The sequence below is a fragment of the Odocoileus virginianus genome, chromosome 13 (assembly GCF_023699985.2).
Source record: "Odocoileus virginianus isolate 20LAN1187 ecotype Illinois chromosome 13, Ovbor_1.2, whole genome shotgun sequence".
Lineage (NCBI taxonomy): Eukaryota > Metazoa > Chordata > Mammalia > Artiodactyla > Cervidae > Odocoileus > Odocoileus virginianus.
In genome coordinates this window covers 59,783,562-59,792,617 of record NC_069686.1, presented here as the reverse complement: position 1 = coordinate 59,792,617, position 9,056 = coordinate 59,783,562, and the positions used below count along the sequence as shown (strand labels likewise).

General features: G+C 45.7%; 1 long non-coding RNA gene across 1 annotated transcript; it reads left to right on the top strand.

Annotated features, from left to right (window-relative positions):
* The first annotated feature begins 3,437 nt into the window (after positions 1–3,437).
* LOC110126855 (uncharacterized) lies at positions 3,438–7,766 on the top strand. The gene is made up of 3 exons (XR_002310562.2): positions 3,438–3,669; positions 5,170–5,264; positions 7,252–7,766. It is a non-coding gene; the product is annotated as an uncharacterized lncRNA (long non-coding RNA).
* The last annotated feature ends 1,290 nt before the right edge of the window (positions 7,767–9,056 follow it).

The window sequence follows — 9,056 nt, the reverse complement described above, 5'->3', positions numbered from 1 at the left end:
AAGAGAAGAATAATGATATTAGAAATAGAAAATAGCTGTCCTTCCCTTATTGTCCACTGTATGACAGGCACACACAACTGTGTAACAGGTATAGTATCACTGTTTTACAGATGAGGAATGAAGGCTGAGAGAGGGTCCGTAATTTGCCCAAGGTCACATTGCATGGTGGAGTTGGGATTCATAAGGACTGCTTGGTACCCAGGCAAGGCTGCCCAATGGTCCTGGGTTGCCTGGAGCTGAGGGCTTTCCTAGGATACGGGGCCCTCCGGGCTCATTTTGAGTTAATGCCAGAATCTATTGGATAGCGGTGGAGAGTCAGTGAAACTGGGCATGATCAATCATCCCTGTAATAAAGTTAATTTTCTTACCTCAAAAGAGTCACCAAAATTGATTGGTAAGAGTGGAATCACATGAGGGGGAGAAAAGATGGAGAAAGAAAACTACCAATTCAGATCTTCGGGCAGCAGGGAGGTGGTGCTGCCAATCCAAATGGTAGACACTCCGACGACATTTCTGTTTGTCTTGAGAATGTGACATTGTTCTTCCCTCCAACAGACTTACCTTTGCAATTCTCTTTTGACTTCAACTAATAATGGAGGGTGTGTTCTTTAAAAGCACAAGGAGAGAAAAATGGTGGTAACTGGATTCTGTGGGCTTTGAAGCAGAGCTAAGCCCTGTTGTTGGCAGAGTGTAACCTGTGGGTCTCTGGAGGTATGAAGACTGTCAGCCCATAGACCTGCCATTAACTCAGACTCAGCAGGCGAGTGTGGAATGGATGGCGCTGTCTGTGGCTCCAGGATCGTCCCGAGTCCAGTCAAGATGCCCCATAACAGCAACAGAAATGAAATGACTGCATGGGGTTGTCACCTTTCTTCTAGGTATTGCCGTAGGCATTATTTTAAATGTTCAGGAAAACTTTTCAGAGAAGGTATTACTAATCCAATTTGCAAGATGAGGAAACTGAGGAAAAGAGAACTTCAGCAAGTTCTCTGGGGATCTCCGGCATGACCCAGGCAAGTCTGGGCTCCACGTGGACCTTCCTCTGGTGTCAAATCTTGAACCAGGCTCTGGCTGCCCAGCGTCTGAGTGCCTGGGGCTCTGGTGATATCTGGTCATGTTCAGTGAACATTCATGAGATTCTGGAGTACACTGCCGGTCGGAGGATGGGCTTCTGGAGTTGCTGAAGATCTTGGGCGAGTTTTTCAGTGCCTTCCCATTCCCATGATATCTGCCTCATGTTCTTCTAGCTTCTGTGTTGTGCCCCTGCTAGAACACCCTTTCTTCATTTGACCATCTGGATAGCCCCTACCCATCATTCAGAATTCAGCTCAAGCACTACCCCATGGATAAGGCTCTCCTACTTCCTACCCTACAATCTGGATGAGGGCTGCCCTTCTGGCGTCTCTTCCTATCCCATTTGGAGTGTGACTCCCCACACTGATTATTCTATAATCTTCTAGTGGCTTTTCTGCCATCCCCTTCCCCGCTTCAACCCCAGACTGTGAGCTCCTTTATGTATGTGCCGGTTTCTTTGATTGATGCAAGGAGCATACTCAACTTCATTGAGTCAATAAGTGACAGAAGCCACAATATCCCAGGAGCTCTGGCTAAAGCTTGTTGATTTCCACTGCCTCTGCTAGCAGCTGGAAGAACCTTCACAGCACCTTAGGTTTGCCTTTAAAAAAAAATTATTTTATTTTTGACTGCACTGAGTCTTCACTGTGGTGCACGGGCTTAGTTGCTCTGTGGCATGTGGTTCTTCCCAGGACAGGGATCAAACCCATATCCCCTGCATTGGCAGGAGAATTCCCGACCTCTGCACCACCAGAGAAGTCCCTTAAGTTTGCTTTGGGTGAGATTCCCCCCCAGAAGCTCCCAGGAATCATGCTCTGCTGACCTGCGCTGGGATGCTTTTTCTAAATTGGTGTGGGTTTTCACCTGTCAGTGCTAAGGCTGGGTGCTGTCCTCATGTGTTCCTAGTTAAGGGTGGTGGTTTGGGGAAGAGAGACGGAGGAGCCTCCATAAAAATGTGTCCTGGGGTGGCTGCCACCTCGTTTTATCAATCTCCTGACGTTTCATTAAAGAGCCCTCTAAGGGAAGGGAGAGCTTAGACACAAGCTTAACCACAGAAAGTATTTTTCACGAGACTCTTCTCTGAGGAAGGATCCAAGCTCTATAAATGTTACATGCCAGATCTGAAGGGAGGAGTTGATTTACAAATTTCCGTTTAGCCCTAAGTGGATTATCTGCTCATTTAGTGAGGGCTTTCCACCTGGGTCCCTCTGAAGCGGTTGGCAGCCCTGGGGTGAGGGAGGAGGGGTCAGAAGATTGGGCTTCTGACAAAATTTAGCACTTACCAGCTGGGTGGTGCTGGGTGCGAGCAGAATCCTCTGGCTCTGGCATCTCTAAGATGGTGATGGTGATCACGATGATGATGGTAAACCTCTGCCAGCCTTCCTTGTAGATCTGGATTGAGTATGGCTCATAGATACTTCCAAATGCAAATGAACACATCCTTATTTTATGGTTAGAAATCAAAGCTAAAGAACGATTTGGACAAACGAATCTGCTTCAACTCTTCTGTTTTGTGGTGTAAGTGAGGCCCAGGGAAACACCATTCACAAAGCTCTCTGGATATGGACACCCCCTGGTGCTGAGTCCATACCAGTGAGATATGATCCAGGGAAGGACCAAATCCCAGCTGGACTGATGGGAACCACAGAATGCCTGGTGAACCACACTTCCTACTTCAGTTACACCAGTTATGCTAGATGTTTGTAGGGCTTTGCCTCTCGATCAGGAATATCCCCTTGTGATAGTGCTCCTTGAGCATGCTGGTGTCAGAAATGTAAATATGATTTAATTGATTCATAGGTATTAAGGCATAACCTGTAGGCTGGAAAAAATCGCACAAAAAAACAAACCTATAGGATTTCCTTGCATCTGATTGTTCTCCCTTGACTGTGGACTGTAGCTGAGGGACAGCTGCCTTCTGAAATATGGGTCATACATGAAATAAAATGCACATGTCAATATATGATTTAGAATCCATTTGCTGTACTTTCACTGAAAAATATCTGAGCTTTGTCAACATGAAGTTGGTCCTTAATCTCTGATTTGAAGGTCATCTGTTGAGGAGAAAGCCCTCACCCATGCTTGGTACAGGCGATCTACTTTTACTGGATTCACTGTCTAGAAAATCCTGGGCTTCTATTGCATTCAACTTTCTTTGATTATCGAAAACTTTCCTCTGCTGCTAACATTTAGGAACAATGTAATAAGTAACTTCCAATTAAAGTTTTCCATATGTGGCAAAATTGTAATGAATGAATGAGTAAAGAACACATAATGGAAGCCTATTAGCCTAGTGAATATACTCTTTTAAGTCAAATTTCTATACCACTTTTGTATTATCTCCCATCAGAAGAGAACGTGCAATTACCAATTTTATCTTATCTCAGGCTTATTATTAAAGAGTAGTAAAGGAAACTTCATTCTCGAAGCCATAATATGATTTTTGATTAATAGAGGGATTCTTATGTGACAAGAATATTTCTCCTAGGCAGAGGCTGCCCATGGATTTCTGCCTGTAACTGGAAGCTACATCTCAAGTGGAACAACCTTTCAACAATAGAGGCTATGTTTCTACATGGGGATCAGATTCTTAAGGTGAGAAGGACAGGGAAAAGCATGCAAAGTGCAGGGAAAAACTGATGTGGGCTTCTCAGATACTGTTGTTTATTTAGTTGGTTTCAATCATTCTGGTGGCTCAGTGCTAAAGAATCCATCTGCAATGCAGGAGATGCAAGAGACATGGGTTCGATCCCTGGGTTGGGAAGATCCCCTGGAGAAGAAAATGGCAACTTGCTCCAGTATTCTTGCTTGGAGAATTCCAGGGACAGAGGAGCCTGGTGGGCTACAGTCCATGAGGTTGAAAAGAGTCGGACATGACTGAACATTCCACAGCACAGCAGATGGCAATCATAATATCAAAACCGACGCTGATTCTTGTCCAAGGGCGAGAGGAGCAGCCCACACATCTCATGACCTCCCAGCCTCTGTTGGAAACCTGAGTGTGAAAACTCTTCTACATCTGCCATTGTTTCTAGCTGGGGACTGAGGCATGTTCCAGGCACTTGATGGGGATCTATGAGTCTAAGGACCCAAATGTCTGCACTCTCACCACCAACTGCATGTGAAAATGGTTTGAATTTGAATTCCAGCCCTTCAAGCCAGCTTTTCCCAGAGAGCTGCAGTAAGGAAGTCACTGGGAACTTGCCCTTGGCTCTGAGTGGCCTGGGTTTATGCCAGTGACCCGGGGAGCGGTAGGCAGGGGATCGGGGAGGGCTGTGCTGCAGGCAGCACCCTCTTCTTTTCAGAATGTGGCAGGACCAGATGGCTTCCTGCGGATCTGGCATTTCTCTTGCCAGCTTCATGACACTGAGCAGACATTCAAACTCATCTGAGCCTCAGTTTCCTCAACTGGATACAGAGGTTCTACCTCCTTGGGGACTTATGAGGACTGAAGCAGTGCTTTAGCACATAAGCATCACCATGGTGAAAATGAAGCTCTTGGTCTAATGGGCTAGGTTCCTTCTATGGCTTAATTCTTGAGCTCCAGGGAGCCCAGTTCAGTGCTCCGTGATAACCTAGTGGGGTAGAGTGGGGGGGGGTGGGAGGGAGGATCAAGAGGGAGGGCACATATATACACATAATGACTGATTCCCAGGTGGTAAAAAACCCACCTGCCAATGCAGGAGACGAGAGACATGGGTTCAGTCCCTAGGTCAGGAAGAACCCCTGGCGAAGGGCATAGCAACCCACTCCAGTTTTCTTGCCTGGAGAATCCCAGACAGAGGAGTCTGGCAGGCAGCAGTCTATAGGGTTACAAAGAGTTGGACAGGACTGAGTGACTTAACATGCACATGGCTCATTCACGATGTTGTGCAGCAGAAACTAACACGATGTAAAACAATTATATCCCAATAAATTTTTTTAAAATTTATGTGTTCTCTGTGGCTCTCTGTCCCTCCTTGAGGCTGCTCTGCTGGCCCTGGTCACCTCCCGTCCCCAGGATAAGTGTGGTCAATCCAGGGGACCCATACCTTTGACAAGCTTCTGGGATGGGATTTAATTCTGTTCATAAACTTTATTTCTATCATTTGGCAGGAGAACTCAAATGCCTAAAAGAGCAGAAGCCCTTCCTTCAGAAATTTTCCTTCCAGAAGTTGATCATAGAGGAAGTAACCGAGCAAGAATAAAAGGTACATATATACAAATATTCACTGGAGCACTGATTTTAAGTGCAAAAAATTGGGATAAAATCATAATGGGGGGCTGCTGGTCACACTGTGGCACATCTAAGCAGTGGGGTCCTGTGAAGCTAATTAAAGATAATGTTGTAGAAGAATATCTACTATTGTGGAAAGATGGTTATGATTTGGTAAGTGGAAAATCAGGTTATAAAGGAGAATATACCATATGATTCTATTTTTTGAAAAACAAAACAATGCAACTTAGGGATTTATACCAAAAAAATAAATATCAAACTGATTGGTTCAAGATTGAAAAGGGAGCATGTCAGGGCTGTCTGCTGTCACCCTGTTTATTTAACCTGTACACTGAGCACATCGTGAGAAATGCCAGACTGGATGAGTTGCAAGCTGGAATCAAAAAGGTGGGAGGAACATCAACAACTTCAGACATATGGATGATACCACTCTAATGGCAGAAAGTGAAGAGGAACTGAAGAACCTCTTGATGAGGGTGAAGGAGGAGAATGACAGAGCTGGCTTAAAGCTAAATGTTAAAAAATCTAGGATCATGGCATCCGGCCCCATTACCTCATGGCAAATGGCGGGGGGAGGGGGCGGGGGGAGGGGGACAGGGGAGGTGGAAAGAGTGACAGATTTCCACTTCTTGGCTCTAAAATCACTGCGGATGGTGACTGCAGCCATGAAATCAGAAGACGCTTGTTTCTTGGCATGAACGTTATGACAAATCTAGACAGTGTGTTGTAAAGCAGAGATATTCCTCTGCCAACAAAGGACCATATAGTCAAGGTAATGGTCTTCCCAGTGGCCATGTATGGTTGTAAGAGCTGGACTGTAAAGAAGGTGGAGCGCTGAAGAATTGATGCCTTTGAACTGTGGTGCTGGAGAAGACTCCTGAGAGTCCCTTGGACAGCAAGGAGATAAAACCAGTCAATCTTAAGGGAAATCAACCCTGAATGCTCGTTGGAAGAACTGATGCTGAAGCTGAAACTCTAGTGTTTTGGTCATCTGATGTGAACAGCTGACTCCTTGGAAAAGTCCCTGATGCTGGGAAAGGTTGAAGGCAGAAGGAGCAGAAGGCATCAGAGGATGAGATGGCTGGATGGCATCACTGATGCAATGGACATGAACTTGGGCAAACTTCAGGAGATGGTGAGGGACAGGGAGGCCTGGCGTGCTGTAGTTCATGGGGTTGCAAAAAGTCAGACACAACTGTGTGACTGAAAGACAACAATAAATATCAATGTCTTAGGATAATGGGTTCACAAGTTTTATATTCCCCTTCTCTCTTTTGCTTACTTCTATATTCTGATTTAAAAAATAATCGGTAAGAACTATGAACTACATATGTAATTTTCTAAAAGTGAGAAAGTATTTTGTTAAGTCTTTCTTTCAGGTTGAACTTGTAGAACATCAAAATCCCCAGCTTCAGACTGGACTTGCTCAGTGCTGAGCAGAAGTCAGTGTGGGAGGTGGGCTTGCAGGGGTCCTGAGGCCTTTTCTGAATCCCCACTCCCTCCACCTGCCGCCCCTTCTCAGCACATTCTCCCTGGACAGAGCGCCTCTCACCGGAGTTTTTGGTTCCTGGCCCCTTGGTGGGACATCAGGGCAGACAGGGCATCTGTCCCAGTCTCCCTTGCAGTCAAGGGTAATTCATGTCTGGGACTAGATATGATGGGAAGAGTAGACAGAATCTTCGAGAAAAGAGGTCTGGGAAGGGAGGTGGAGGAGGGCAAGGAGAGCCTTGAGTCCAAGGGTGAGGCTCCAGGACAGCTGGTTTCTTTCCAACTTTGCTACAAAATTTGGTGCCTTCCAGAAACAGAAGATGCTGTGGGTGGCAAACAGGAAGGGATGGGCTAGGGTGGCTCTGCCCTGGGAGACACCATGCTCCACTGGCTGCAGACAGGGGCTTGGCAGGAGAAGGGTTAAATGCAGCCAGCTGCAAGGGGCAGGGGTAATTGGCTTCTTCCTTTTGAAGGCAGAATGCTATAACTGGAAGGCCGCAAATGAGGTCTGTGAAGATGAAGCCACCAAAGAGAGGGGCGTTTTTGGTCCCTGGGTGTTGGGCCTTCTCATCAGCCGCCGGACTGTGGTTTGGTCAGCCTGGTTTCCTTCACCCCTGCTGACATGGGGACACTGTGACATGGGACATCGATGACGTCGCGTCGCCTATGGGATGGACCCTGGGTGCTTCGTGGTGACCTGACCCTGCTGACCTCCCTAGTCTTGCCTGCTCCTGGCACACGTCCTCCTCCAGCTTCTTGGAATTTGGCCTGGCCCCCTCATAATGCTTTCTGCAAATGCGGAGGCTTTAGTCACGTGCTGTTCCCTCTGCCTGGAAACCCCACCTCCTTCTGCACACCCTCAGCACTTATTCATCTTTCAAGAGCCTGCTGGAAATTTCTGTCAGGAAGCCTTCCCTGATTCACTTCATCCCATGGAAACCATCCTGTGTTTCTTAAACATCTAGGTGGTTAGCAATGTGGAGAAAAACCCAAAGAAATAAAAGTGTTGAGATCTTTTCCTTTGAGATTCCAGGCTGTGTATGAAGTCCAAACATAAACCTTGACCACACAAGGTACTTAACATTACTTTATTTGGATAATAATGTTTTTACTTTACTTTAAAATAGGTAATATATTCACATGATTCAAAAACATAGTGTAAGTAGGAGCTAATCAAATACTGCAATATTCAGTGAAAAGCTGACCTTTCACATTATCCTCCAGACCTGCTCCTTCAGCTCTCTCCCCACACAGATAACCACAGTTACCAGTTTCTCCTGAATCCTTCCCAGCACACGAAAGCAAACACACACACAAACGCATGCACTCACATACACAGTTCCTCAGTTCTTTAAAAACTGGGCCATGCTATATCATGCTATATGCCCTGTGCTGAACTTTATTTTTTCACTCAACGAAATATTTTGGGAGTTGGTCCATATCAATTCATCAGGATATTTTTTTTCAGGTTTTCTTTTTTAAAAAATTCTTTTGAACCAGTCCATCATGCTTCCTTCAACTCATCCTCTGTTGATGGGCATTTAGGTGATTTCCAGTCTTTTGCTCTTACAAACTGTACTCACAACTTTCTATGTAGTCATTTCCCAGAACTATATGTGTGTAAATGAATTGTAGGGTAAATTCCTAGAAGTGGAATTGCTGGGTCAAAAGCATGTACATTTTAATTTAGATAGTTATTGCTGCATTGCCCTTCATGAGAGCTGTGATAATTTATACTTCCCACAGAAATGTTTAATGTGGTAAGTTAATATCCGTTGCTGACAACTCTGTGTGAGTCACACAGAGCATGTCTACAGGCCAGAGTTCCCCCAAAGCATGTCACTTTGTAAACTCAGCTTTGATTTCTGCCAAAACATGTAATGGACAAGGGCTGTTGGCCTCAGCATCCCCACTTTCATGCAATCACTCAGTCCCCTTCTGGTGTTACTCCCCTGATTCCTACCTGGGCCAGGCATGTGGCTGGTCTTGACCACAGAGTTGATTGATTGATGGTTGACACATGAGTCAAGCTGGACCAATCAGAGAACTTCCCAGGATTCCTACTGAAACCCAGGTAGGTAAATCATCCTTTCTCTTCTGGGATCAGAAGCAATAGGGACGATGAAGGCTTGTTGGTCTCCAAAGGCAGTTAGGCACTATATGCAGAAAGTCTCTCTGCAAAGGGCAGCAGAGAGAAAGGCTGAGTCCCAGTCATGCCCTTAGAGCCCCTGGATCCAATGCTGCCTGAAACTAACAACTCTGGACTTCCAGGTTATGT